The sequence below is a fragment of the Vombatus ursinus genome, unplaced genomic scaffold (genome assembly GCF_900497805.2).
Source record: "Vombatus ursinus unplaced genomic scaffold, bare-nosed wombat genome assembly UNPS02007284.1, whole genome shotgun sequence".
In the NCBI taxonomy this organism is placed as follows: Eukaryota; Metazoa; Chordata; class Mammalia; order Diprotodontia; family Vombatidae; genus Vombatus; species Vombatus ursinus.
In genome coordinates, this window is record NW_020947062.1 from 23,160,421 (window position 1) to 23,174,102 (window position 13,682).

At 38.2% G+C, this 13,682-nt stretch overlaps 1 protein-coding gene across 2 annotated transcripts in view; it reads left to right on the forward strand.

Moving 5' to 3' along the window:
* Positions 1-1,414: 1,414 nt before the first annotated feature.
* The window catches only part of SMAD5 (SMAD family member 5), a 34,872-nt gene continuing 22,604 nt past the window's right edge, over positions 1,415-13,682 (forward strand). The window contains exons 1-2 of one of the 2 annotated variants that reach the window (XM_027849225.1): positions 1,415-1,560; positions 5,639-5,684. The gene's annotated coding sequence lies outside the window, so the exon portion shown is untranslated. The remainder of the gene's footprint in view (positions 1,561-5,638; positions 5,685-13,682) is intronic. The other variant, XM_027849226.1, reaches the window with a different exon arrangement.

Sequence of the window (13,682 nt, forward strand, 5' to 3'; positions counted from 1 at the left end):
TTATATTCAGGAGCTTTATGGGCCTCAGAGGCCCTTGGGTCCTTGGCTTGACACCTCTGGTCTAAGCAAAGGCTTGGAGGTTATTTAAAAGACAATGAATAGACTAAATTATATGGAGTGTAATGATGAAATCTAAAATGGCTAGGAAAATTCCTTCTTATAAAAATAATACTATAAATAGCAACGAAACCACAGCAAGTGGGACAATTTTGTTACTGCCTTCTTAGAGTTAATATATTAAAATCTATACATAATAGAAGTTTAACTTTATGGGTATAATTGTAATTATTTGTCACCTATGGGTTCACATGGATTAGGTTAAATCTTCACAGCTTAATTCAAAGTGGGTCTTCTTACCTTTATTCATTCTCTGGCTCCTCAAACACATACACACTCTAGAGTTCTATTCCAGGAAATCTCCAAAATAAAACTTAGCTATAGCTCCTAACTAGGATTTAATAAATATGTCTAACAGGATCTGCAAGCTCAAAAGGATTTTAGGTGCCCCTGCAAAGGACCATACGTTTATACTGGGACAATTAGCTTTGTGAGCTGAGGGAAAGTTCATTACCAGAAGGCTAGCTAATAGGTAATTATTTTTCTCCAGTAGCCATCAAAACTAAAAGAAATAAGTTAAGATGTAAAGTATGTTGATTTGCAGAGATAAAGAATACTAGAATCAATGACACCCTGGATCTTTGAAACACCAATCTATTCCTAATCTAAATGGCGAGATAAGTAAATTGTTATTTATTAATTTTATGCTATATATTTGGGGGAGGGAGGTGATACAATGTAGTGTTGGAAGCATGGGCCAGTATCAAGAATCCTGGATCTGTAGTCAAAAGCCTTGGGTTCTAATTTCAGAACTGGACCTGATTAAATCACTTCATCTTGGTAAACCGCAGATTTTCTCATCTGTAAATTAAAAGGGTGGATTAGATGATTTTAAAAACTACACTGAAGTAGTTGCTGGGCAGAGAGGGGCTTCAGCACAGAAGCTCATTTTTGTAAATACCGCCCCTCTCCCCCCCTTTTACGGCTCCCCTCCCCCGCTTCCCAATGTTATTTCCTGAATCTGCTGGGGAAAGTCGAAGAGCCTTTCATGGGGCTTTCAGTGAGGTTTTGTGGTTTTAGTCAGTTCTCGAGCAATGTGATGATCTGACTTAAACTGGGCAGTACTAGGAGTAGTACTACTACTTCAGCTCGTAGATACAGATAATGGGTTATAGGGCTTCAGGGGCCAGGGAATTAAGGTTAGTTTTGGAGAAGAACCCTACTTCGACCCTTCCCCCAAGGCTACTCGAACTCCCACAGCCTCAACTAGCCGGGACATGTGCGCATGCGCCCCCCGGGCAGCAACCTTTGCAGCTGTGGCCCTCCCCCACCATCCGGGTCCTCGCCGACCGCCGGGCCTGGAGCGGGTGCAGTGTCTCCCGCAACTGGGATCCCAATAAAGTTGCACTGAGCGGAAACCGGCCCGCGCCCGGCAAGAGCGCACGGAGCACCGGCGGGGACACCCTCCCTCGCTCCCCTCCCCCCGCCTGCCTCACTGGGCTTGTAAGTGTATCCTACCAATGCGGGCTGGGGTGGGGAGTGGGGCGCGAGGGGAGACTCCAGAGGTCTGTGAGGGGTAGACGGCGGCGGCCCCTTCCCAGGCCGCGGCTGCCCTCCCCACGTCCCCTGGTTCTGTCGCGTCGGCTTCCGGGACCCGCGGGGGTCGGGCCGTTAACGGGTGCAGGCGGCGGGAACGCGCGCGGGCCGAGCCCTTGTGCTTCCGGGCCTCAGTCCGACAGCCGAGTTTCCTCTTGTGCCACAGTGTAACAAGAGCCTACTATGTGCGAGGCTCCTAGCGGGCCGCTTCAGCCCCGCAGTCGGGGCCCCAGCTCAGGGCAGCGCAGGGGTCGGGGAAATGGGACGGGTCCCTCTCCTCCCAAGGAGAAAGGGGGACTAGGTGGAGGACTTAGAGGTCAGGCGGAGTGGGGCCTGGGGGGGGAGGTGTCCGATCAGGCCCCCCTGAGTGACCGAGGCTAATAACGGCTCCCTTTACGAGGGCGCCTGCCTCGCCGCCACCAGCCGGGAGAGAGGCAAGGCAAGCCGTAGGATCCGCGTCCCCAAAAGGAGGAAACGGGAGCCCTGTGATTAAAAAACTTGGGGAGATCAGGAAAGGCTCGCCCGAGAAATCTTGGAGCGGCCTACCAGGCCCATAGCCTCCCACGGCCGGCTTGGAAATCCTCGGGCCAGTGGCCGGGCACACCGGGCTGTGGCGAGGGCGGGGAAGTCCCCGGGGTCGGGAATGTTGCAGGGGAGGGAGGGCAGACTTCCAGCGTTTTCTGGTGTGAATAGGTAGACCTATAAAAGCCCTGCTGCTTCGGGATGCCAAGCTGGGAGAGGTATTTTTGGACCTTACGGACCTCGATGTTTAAATCTGGTTCTCTTTTTTTCCCCCTTTTTGAAATCAGAATTAAAAACAAAACAAAACAAAAAATCCCAAGAGCTGGAGACTTTATAGAGATCAATTAGTTAACCTTTATTTTACAGTTTGCTTTACCCGGGTTTAGAGTGCTAAAATGACTTGCCCAAGGTCATAGCTAGTAATATCTCTCTCCTTATACTTCTCCTCTCCCCCTCCCCACAACTGATGAGTATTAGATTCTTCCTGGTGTTGTATATCCTTTCAAAATGATTGACATAGGTTGTTCTTCGAGTAATAAAGTTTGATAAATTGATGCAATTCATTTAACGACTCAAAAATAGATATCAATATTTAATGGTTTCGCTTATCCATCTTGGGATTGGTCTTCAAAAATTCTGAGGTGATATTTCCTTCCTGTTCTACTGACATTTTTCTCTGGCTAATTTCAGTTCCATCAGGAACTTTTATTTCCAATCTCAGCCTTTAAACTTGTGACATGTTTTAGCAGACCTCTCTGCTGGTCTGATTCAGTGGGTTTTTGGAGTGTAAACTTTGAAACTTCCCTGTGGGTCTCATTTTGGATTTGAGCATGCCCCATAGCCAAAAGAGGTTTTTGATAGCGGTTAAAGAGCTGGAGTAAGTATAGCCAATTTAGACATCACAAAATTTAGAACTGGTAGAGCCGTCAAGTCCAACATACAGCATAATATTGAATTTCACCATTGGAAAACAAATGGAGATTGAAATAAAGTTTATTATTGATAGTACATCTCTTTTAAAACAATATATAGAAGAAAACTTGTGGGGAGGGGAGTTGGGGAGAACTAATCCACTTCAAAAGTTCCAATTCTGGTTTTGATGAAAAAGGAGAACACATTGTAGTAGTCAGGCCAGGAGGTGAGGAATGCCTGTTTAACTCTGGGCCAGATCTCTATCTTGATTAGTAGAGACTGTTTCCTGACCAGCTGGTGATCTGGGGGAAAAAAAAAGGCATTCTTGGCTGCTTGTGCATATAAATGGGCGTGGCGCTAACTATATCTTGTTTACCTTATCTTTATTTGGAAAAAGTTTTGAAGTCTGTTTGGGGTGTCACATCTTGCCTCTTCCCCAGCACTGAAGAGTGTTGTTATCTTAGCCGAAAACACTAGCACACTCTTCTATGAAAATGAGGCTGACAATATTTTTCAAGGCAAAGTACCTGGTCTATAACTTGTAGTGATTTGAATGTTAGTTATCCTTTGGCAAGTTCGGAAGTAATGTTCTTATTAAACTTGCTGCTGAGGAACTTTTAAAATTCCTATCAGCATTTTCAGCAATGGATTTGGAAAGATTTAAAATTTTTTTTCCCAAACACATTTATCCAGACATGATTATAAAATTTAGAGAGGTAGTTGTGTGTTTCAAGTTCATGAGCTTAAAGGAAACTGTTTACAAATTCACAAGTGCTAGTGACGGTTTTTCCCTATGAGATCTCAAAGCATTTGTCAGTTCAGAGTTTAAGACTGCTGGTTAATTTTATTGAACACCAATACATAAAGGAGTCTTGGAGTCTTCATTAAAATAACTATATTTAGATTTGACTTATTTTTGACATTATTCTCTCCCTGTACACATCTTCTCTTTATGTACTTGACTCATGAAAAATAAATCCCTTTTAAATATTCCTTAACACAACATTGCAGGTCCATCTTCCATTACTGCAGTGTATCCCACTTCTTCACCTTATATCAGTTACAGTTGATAGGTGATAAAGCTAGATAAGCACATGGAACTGACCTACTGATATATTAATTAGGTAGATTCATTTAACATGATATAGTCCTTAGTGGGGAGAGTGGAGATATGAATGAGAACATAGATATGGGTTGGGTTTTTTTTATGTTGGATAAGTATCCTACTATCTTATCTCCTGCTGCTCTTGTAGGCGCCATAGAAATGGGTAGATAGAAATATGTTTCATTTCTTTTCCCTCTGGCAAAGTAAGCTATTAATTTGAGTGGGAGGCAGTGCTAAGAATGTTTTACTAATGAGACTTGAGTCAGATTTTTTTTATCATTAGTTATGCAACATGTTGCTGGGAAAATTAAAAACTTCATTCTATAGTAAAGCAGAGACAAGTAAATTCTACTTCTCTTAATCCTGAATTTTTCATTCTTGGCTGAACCAGAAGACGTATTGAGTAGTACCATAATTCTACCTGAGGAGCTCTATTTCCTGTTTTCATTATGAACTCAAACCTCATGGTTTGTAGTAATCTTTTTTGTTCTTTGCAATGGACAGAGTCTTTTGCTTTCTGTAACTTTATATAGTCCAAGTTGCTGTTTTCTGGAGTTCTGAAAGTATTAATATTATATATTTTATATGTAGTATATAATGAGTATTAAATAAAGTATGATACCAAAAATATTAGTATTTGACCCTTAAATAGCTTGATATTCAGAACTGCAAGGAAATTTGAACTCCTCTATTTTAAAACATTTGATAAGTTTTACATGAACAAGTTTTTATTTTTCTAAAAGTGAATATTTTCACTATTAAAAGAGGATAAAAATATTTTGTTCATCTTTAATAGTTTTTGTTAGAGCTTCCCCTGGCTTAAAGTCCAACAGATTTGGGTACATTTCATATTGGATTTGCATAATAGATCATATCAATAGGGAATTAAAAAATATTATACCAGATAGAAAATTATGAGGCCCAAAGATAAAGTTATTTGCCTAAGATCTCTTGACTAACAAATGTTAGAGCAAAGACTGGAACCCAGGTCTCGACTTCTGGGCTGGTGCTCTTTTAACACTGATGCCACTTGGTAACTTTGACAATAGAATCTCTTATGGTAGTTTATCCTTATACTTGATTTACTGTATAGCTGCTGACTTTTTTTTTTTTTAAACAGAGTAATGGCATGTTCAGGTCTGTGTATGAGAGAGATTATTATGGATAAACTAAATTTGGAAATAATTTGCATTCAAAGGCCTCCACTGACTGGTGTTACCCAAAAGTTAACTATTATTAGGTATTTTGCACCAGTGAAATTGGACCCTATATTTTTCTGCCTCTATACCTTTGCTTATTTTAGGTAGGCCCCTGTGCCTTGAATGACCTCCTCTTCTTTCCAGCAGGCTTCTCCCGTTCTCCCTTAGTATTGGTCTTCTTCTGTAGACATCACGGTGTACATTGTTTTGTAATTTAATAATACTGTTCTGTAATTGTGTATTACAGCTGTCTATTGGTGTCTTATCCCTGTTGTCCACCCCACAAAATTTGGGTAAGTGAAGATCTCTTCCTTCCTGAAATTTAAAGTCTGTTTCTTCTTGGAGTCCATCACATTTCTTAGCACACAGTAGTTTACATTTGTATTGCTTTGAGGTTTGCTAAGATGCTTTATATCTGTCTTCTCATTTGATCTTCACAACATGTTTGTTACTTGATTGTTGTTTATCCTACACATTTACCTTATCTGTAACATGTATAGTTTCAATATCTATGTTTAATAAAATGGAAGGCTTGGACCTAAAAGTACTTATGAAGGATTGTTGAAATGAGTGATTTCTTTAAAAGACTGACTTGATTGCTAATGTCAAAAGCACAGATTCAATTTTCATTGGCTGCTCCTGGGATGCTCTTCCAGTTCTAAAAGATTGGATACCTAGAGTTCATTTTTTTTTTTTCATGAGAATGGACAGTTCTTGAATTTTACATTAGTTTTGACATTGCTTTGGACAGCTCAATGGAATAAACTAAATTTGAGACCTTGTTCTTAGAGAGAGTTAGTTTCATGTTTTTTCTATTGAGTCTCACCTTGGTTATGAAGAAAAATGTTTTAATAAAGTAATTTTTGTATGTAATATTGTAAATTGTAAGCAGATTTTATAAACGAGAGTATTTTCTCTCAGCAGGTTATTGACTTTGAATCTCTTTATGCTATATTCTATCCATCTTATTTTATATAATATTTTGAAATGATAAACTAATATGTTACTTTTACCTTTCACTTTACCTGATACTGTAGTTTGGTTAGTGGAGGAGGGTTTATAATTTTCACATTTTATTTTAACCTCAGGATGTAGCTAGTCCTTTATGCCATCTGCCCGGTAGCCTTTAATGTATACAAAGGATTTTGCAAACCTTAAAGTGCTATATAGATATCTGTTATTATTTTGTTAGCTATATTTGAGGAACAATTAAAAGTAAATGTTGTATGAGGATCATTTGAAGGAAATAGTGTGATACTTAGCCTGGAAAAGAAAAGATGAATAATTGTATTCAGGTATTTGTAGAGCTGTCACCTGGAGGAAGGATTGAGTTTGTTTTATTTGGATCCAAAACGCAAAGCTAGAAGCATTGGGTGAAAGTTGCAAAGAGACAAATACACTTCTGTCAAATAGAGTAGGGATTGTTAAACTTTCTTGTGTCATGGACATCTTTGGCATTATAGAACCTGTGAACTCAGAATAATGTTTTTAGGTGAACTAAATAAAATATATAGGATCACAAAGGAAACAAAGTCTATTAAAATACAGTTATCAAAATATATTTTTTAAAAAATTCATGGACCCCAGGTTAAAATCCTTTGCATTAAAGATATCCAGAAGTGGAATGGGTTGCCTCAGGAGAGTGGTGGATTTTCCCTTACTGGAGGCCTCTAAGCAAAGACTGAATGATCACCTTTTGAGTATATTGTCGTAGGGAGACTTTTTTATTCCATTTTTTTGGGGGGGGGGGTTATTTATTTATTTATTTATTTATTTGCTTAACACATGTAAAAGGAATGCAGATACAAAAATGATACATGAGAAAAGTATTGGTTCAACACTAATGAATATGAGAATTAAGATTTTGGGAAGAAGAACAAGATTCTCTAGACATTAAAAAAAAATTTGGAAACTACAAACCAAGTTTTATGAGAAAATCCTTATTAACATTGGAGTCTTAAGATTCTTTCCATGATTTTTTGTTATATCAAGAGCCTCATCCTCTGGCTCTTGGGTTTCTCAGATGCAAAATACAGATAAAGGAGATTCTCCTGGCTGGTCCCTATGGTATCACATATCTCTCTTCCCCAAGCTTTGAAACTATCATAAGTGAGTGAAACATTGGGAGAAAATCAATGTCAATTGGAAGGATTCATAAAAAGGTAGATTTTGAGCTTTTGAGTCGTTTTGTAATGTCTATTACATATATCCTTTCTTTCCTACTTTAAACTCTTATTACTTTACAGGTGGACTTGGCAAATCTGATTGTTTCTCACTTCTCTGCTTTCCAACTATAGAAACCTCTTCCAGATGAAAAATTTCCACACAATGCATTAGACCTTTTTCTCCATCTTCCCAACCTTTCAGACACTCCTTACTGAAAGCAAAGGAAAGTCCAAGCTTTTAGCCTAAAAATGAAATTTCTTGGCTCCAGAAAACTGTATCTATTTACCCTTTTCCCCCTTCATTTAGAATATTCTGCATTCAAACTTCCTCCTCAAGTCTGTTCCAGTAGTTCCCCCTTTGTAGGTTGAACTTGCTATTTCTCTTTGCTAATCCTTCAAGGCTCAGATCAAGTCTCATTTCCTCTTAGACCATCTCATCCTTAATGTGGATTCCATTCTCCTCTGAACTTTTATTGAGTCCTTTCACTGTGCCCTGTGGAATGCCTGTTCCATAGGCAACATACTTTCCTTCTTCCTAAATTTTTTCCCCTCCCATTCCTTCCTTCTACTAGCTATTACTTAAACCAAACTTCCCCCTGATGACAAAGCCTCCCTTGCCACTCTTTCTTGTGCTAGCTACACTTCCATGTAGTGTTAATTCCTCTCGACTCACTGGTGAAAGTGAAGGAATTGGACTACTCTTTGCTCTGTTACCACATCCAGGTTCTCCTACTCCTCTATCCCTCAGTAATCTCTACTCCTTTGAGTTTCATGCTATTCATATCTATCACCCTATCAAAATCCTAATAGCTATTGTCTATATACCTCCAGGTTAACTCCCATCTATCCTCAATGAGTTCAGCACATGGCTCACAATTTTTCTTTCCTTCCTAACTTATGTCCTCATATTAGGGGACTTCAACATACATTACTGACTCTCCTTCGAATACCTGAACCACTCAGTTCCTCAACCTACTCACTTTCCATGAGTGACTCTTTCCCCCTGCCTCAATAATACATTAAGATGGTCATATGTTTGATCTTACTATCATCCACTCTTCCACTTAAAATCATACCTCTTCCACTTAAAAGAATTTGGAAATCCCGTTGTCCTACGATAATCTATTGGCTTTTTACCTTCTGCATTTCCTTACAAAACCCTACATTTCATCTGTACTGTGACACTCTGTTCCTTGGCCCCTCAGTTCTCTCCCAGAGCATCTATTCCTTGCACTAGCCAGTCTTTCTTCTTTTCCCCATCTTGATTTGTTGATGAAAGAACAAATTCCATTCTACACTACCCTCCTCTCCTAAATCCCTAGGCCCCTTGTCATGATGGTGATTACATTATATTGTTATTATATCATATCATATGATATAATAATTCCCTGCCAAGCCTTAGCTTTAAATCACTTCCATTATTCACCACCTTTGCTCCTACAAGTATGCTGCTCAATGAAGGCAGAGAAAATCATGCAGCTATTCTGACTTCATTCACTACAAATTTATGTTATGTAAACTCAATTAGGCCCTTAGTGCTGCTAGGAAGTGTTTCAATGCCTATCCTGTCAACTTACTATCTCATTTTCCAAAGTGGCTCTTTCAGACCTTTTCCCCCCTCCTCAGACCTCCCATAGCTCCTCCTTCCCCCACCCTCTCATCTGAGATCCTTGTCTCATATTTTACAGCCTTCCCTCTGTTAAATATTTCCTATTTATCCCATATATGCCTTGATTGTATATATTTGTTTGTTGTCTGCCCTGTTAGATTGTGAGCTCCTTCAAGATAGGAACTGTCTTTGACCTTTTTTTGTATCCACAGTGCTTGGCACAGTGTATGGCATATAATCAGTGCTTAATAAATGTTTGTTTATTGGTTGACCTAACCATCTTTGAATAGAGTATAGACTTAGCAAATTTTGATAACTATTTCAATATAATTACTTTCTTTGTATTCCTGTGTATTTTATGAATTTAACAATATTATTCTAAGGAATCCATAGGCTACACCAGACTGCCAAAAGAACCCCTGATCGATTAGATGCCTTCCAGTGCTAGTGATCTGTGATCTTAAATGGGGAAAAAGAAAAGGAGTATGGATGAAAGAGTTTTTAATATTGGATACCAGGAGATAGATACCACATAGGCCCAGAGCAAGTTGTTTGCATTAGGTTTTCTAACATTGAGGGTTTTTAGACATAACCTTCATGACTACTTGTCTGGGATGTTGTAAAGATAATTCTTTTTTAGGTATAAGTTCGAATATGTGTAAAAGACCACATTCACACATTTAACTTTGAAAAATTCTGGCTTCTTCTGGAAAAGTGTGTGCTTTGGTAATTTTGTGATTATATTAATGTTGGTACTTCTTATCCTGAACAGTTTTCATTTTTGTGTTTTTTGTGTTTTTCATTTGGTCAAACTTTTATTTAAGTAATATTCTTTAATGTTAATAGTTTATTGATTGATCAGTAGAGGCTGGATATATCTAGGTTTAAATCCAGACTAATTGTGCTATCCTGTGTTAGATGAGTATAAGTCATTTAATTCAGCAAACATTTATTAAGAGTAACATATTATCAAATGGAGCCAAGATGGCACAGTAAAGGCAGGGACTTGCCTGAGCTCTCCCAAATTCCCCTCCAAGCAACATTAAAATAATGTCTCTCCCAAGTTCCCATCTAAACAACATTAAAATAATGCCTCAAAAGGAATTTTGAAGCGGCGGAACCAACAAAAGGACAGAGTGAGACAATTTTACAGTCCAAGACAATTTAGAAAGTTGATAGGAAATGTCTGCCTCGCTGGGGTGAAAGTAGAGCACAGACTGTGCCAGCACGGGCCTTGGGGGTGATTGAATTCATGTTGGTGGCTTCTGGGGCTTTCAACCCACATACAGTAAGAGGGTTGGATAACTTGTCAGAAGGAGATTATAGGGGACTTTTTGCTGACACTGGGAGCTGGACTGTGTTGCATTCTCTATAAGCAGTTCTGGGTCACAGTCCCAAGCTGAGGGAGCACTATCAGGAGTGAGGACCTGGACACAATTCCAGGGTAGAAAAGAGTGCTTGCAGTCATTCACAGACAAGAGCACAGGCCAAGTTAGCAGTGACCACACCTTTCCTTAGACCATATCATCTTGGAAGAACTGAAAAATTACAGACCCCCACAACTGGCTCTGAAAAACAAGAGCGTGAAAAGCCTGAGGCTTTGCATTAGTGCCCCCCCCAACCCTGGAAGCAGAGCCCAACTTTAGCATAAAGTTAAAAGTCAAGAAATAGACTGGAAAAATGAGCAAACAACAAAAAAAGAACCTGACCAAAGAATGTTACTGCGGTGACTGGGAAAAACAAAACACTGAGAAGACAGAAGACAACGTTGTCAAAACAGCTACATGCAAAGCCTCGGGAAAAAAAGGTGAATTGGTCTCAGGCTCCCCAAAAAAAGAATTCCTGGAAGAGGTCAAACAGGATTTTAAAAATCTAATGAGAGGTAGAGGAAAAATTGGGGAAAGAAACGAGAGTGAAGCAAGAAAATCATGAAAAAAGAGTCAATGGCTTGGTAAAGGAGGCACAAAAAGTACTGAAGAATGTAACACCTTAAAAAAACCACACACACAAACAAGACTAGGCCAAATGAGAAAAGAGGCACAAAAATTGACTAAAGAGAAGAACTTAAGAAACAGAATTCGCCAAGTGGAAAAAGATGTACAAAAATTCACTGAAGGGAAGAACTTAAAAAGTAGAATTGGCCAAATCAAAAAGAAGGTACAAAAACTTACTGAAGAAAATAATTCCTTAAAAATTAGAATTGGGCAAGTAGAAGCTAATGGGTCCATGAGACATTAGGAAACAATAAGACAAAGTTTTAAAAAGTGAAAAAAAATAGAAAATGGGAACTCATTGGAAAAACAAGTGACATGGAAAATTGATTGAGGAAAGATAATTTAAGAATTGTTGGACTACCTGAAAGCCATGATCAAACAAAGAGCCTAGACATCATATTTTAAGAAATTATCAAGGAAAACTAACATCCTAGAACTAGAGGGCAAAATAGAAACTGAAAGAATCCACTGGTCACCTCCTGAAAAAGATCCCCAAATGAAAACTCCCAGGAATATTATAGCCAAATTCCAGAGCTCTCAGGTCAAGGAGAAAATATTGCAAACATCCAGAAAGAAATCAATTATCATGGAGCCACAGTTAGGATAACACAATATTTAGCAGTTTAAAGGATCAGAGTTTGGAATATGATTTTTCTGGAAGGCAAAGGAGCTTGAATTACAACCAAGAATCAATCATCTATCCAGCAAACCTGAATATAATCCTTCAAGAGCAAAAGTGGTTATTTAATGAAATAAAGGACTTTTGAGCATTCCTGATAAAAAGAAAGAATAAAATAGAAATTTTGACATTCAGACATGAGATCCAAGAGAAGCATAAAATGGTAAATAGGAAAGAGAAATCGTAAAAGATTCAATAAGGTTGAACACGGGATAGCATTATGGAATATAAAATGGATAGTTTTGATTATATTAAATTAAAATGTTTTTGCATAATACCCTTTGATCTAGCTGTGACATTATTGAGTCTGTATCCCAAAGATCATAAAGGGGAAAGGATCCAAATGTACAAAAATATTTATAGCAGCTCTTTTTGTGGTGGCAAAGAATTGGAAATTGAGAGGATGCCCATCAATTGGGCAGTGGCGGAACAAGTTGTGGTATATGAATGTAAAGGAATACTATTATGCTATAAGAAATGACAAGCAGGCCGATTTCAGAAAAACTTGGAAAAACTTACATAAACTGATGCAAAGTGAAGTGAGCAGAACCAGGAGAGCATTGTACACAGTAACAGCAAAGTTGTGAGATGATCATCTATGAATAACTTAGCTCTTCTCAGCAGTATAATGATCCAAGACAATTCCAAAGGACTTATGATGTGAAACGCTATCCACATCCAGAGAAAGAACTGATGGAGTCTCAATGTAAATCAGAGTATTCTATTTTCACTTTTTTTACTCTGTGTGTGTGTGTGTGTGTGTGTGTGTGTGTGTGTGTTTACTTTTATTCTTTTTCTTTCACAACATGACTAATATGGAAATGTTTTACTTGATTACACACATATAACCTGTTAAATTTTTTACTTTTTTCAGGAAGTGGAGGGGAGGGAGTGAGAAAATTTGGAACTCAAAAATTTTTAAAAATGAATGTTAAAAATTATCTTTACATGTAATTGGAAAAAAAATACTGTTTTTTTTTTAAAGTTTTTGCACAAACAAAACCAGTGCAGTCAATATTAGAAGGAAAGCCAAAACCTGGGAACAATTTTTGCAGCAAGTTTCTTTGATATAGGCCTCATTTTTCAAACATACAGAGAACTGAGTCAAATTTATAAGAATACAAGTCATTCCTCAGTTGCAAACAGTCAAAGGATACGAACAGGCAGTTTTCAGATGAAGAAATCAAAGCTATCTATAGTCATATAAAAAATGGTCTTAATCACTATTGGTTATAAAAGTACAAATTAAAACAACTCTGAGGTTACCACCTCACACTTAGCAGATTGGCTAATATGACAGAAAAGGAAAATTACAAATGTTGGAGGGAATGTGATAGGATTGGGACACTAATACACCGTTGGTGGAATTGTGAACTAATCTGACCATTCTGCAGGGCGTTTTGGACTATGTCCAAAGGGCTTTAGAACTGTGTATACCGTTTGACTCATGAATAACGCTATTAGATCTATATTCTGAAGAGAATTTAAAAAAAAGAAAAAAGGAAAAACACCTATATGTAGAAAAATATACCAGCTTTTTTTGTGGTAGCAAAGAATTGGAAATTGAAGGGCTTCTCATCCATTGAGGAACTGCTGAATAAGTTGTGGTATATGATTGTGATGGAATACTATAGTGTGATAAGAAATGACAAGCAGGATACTTTCAGAAAAAATCTGGAAAGACTTACATGAACCAATACAGAGTGAAGTAGCAGAACCAGAACAACATTGTACACAGTAACAGCAAAATGATACAATGATCAACTGTGAATGACTTAGCTATTTTATATATATATATATAATTTTATATATATATATATAAAATTATGTAATTATACAATGAT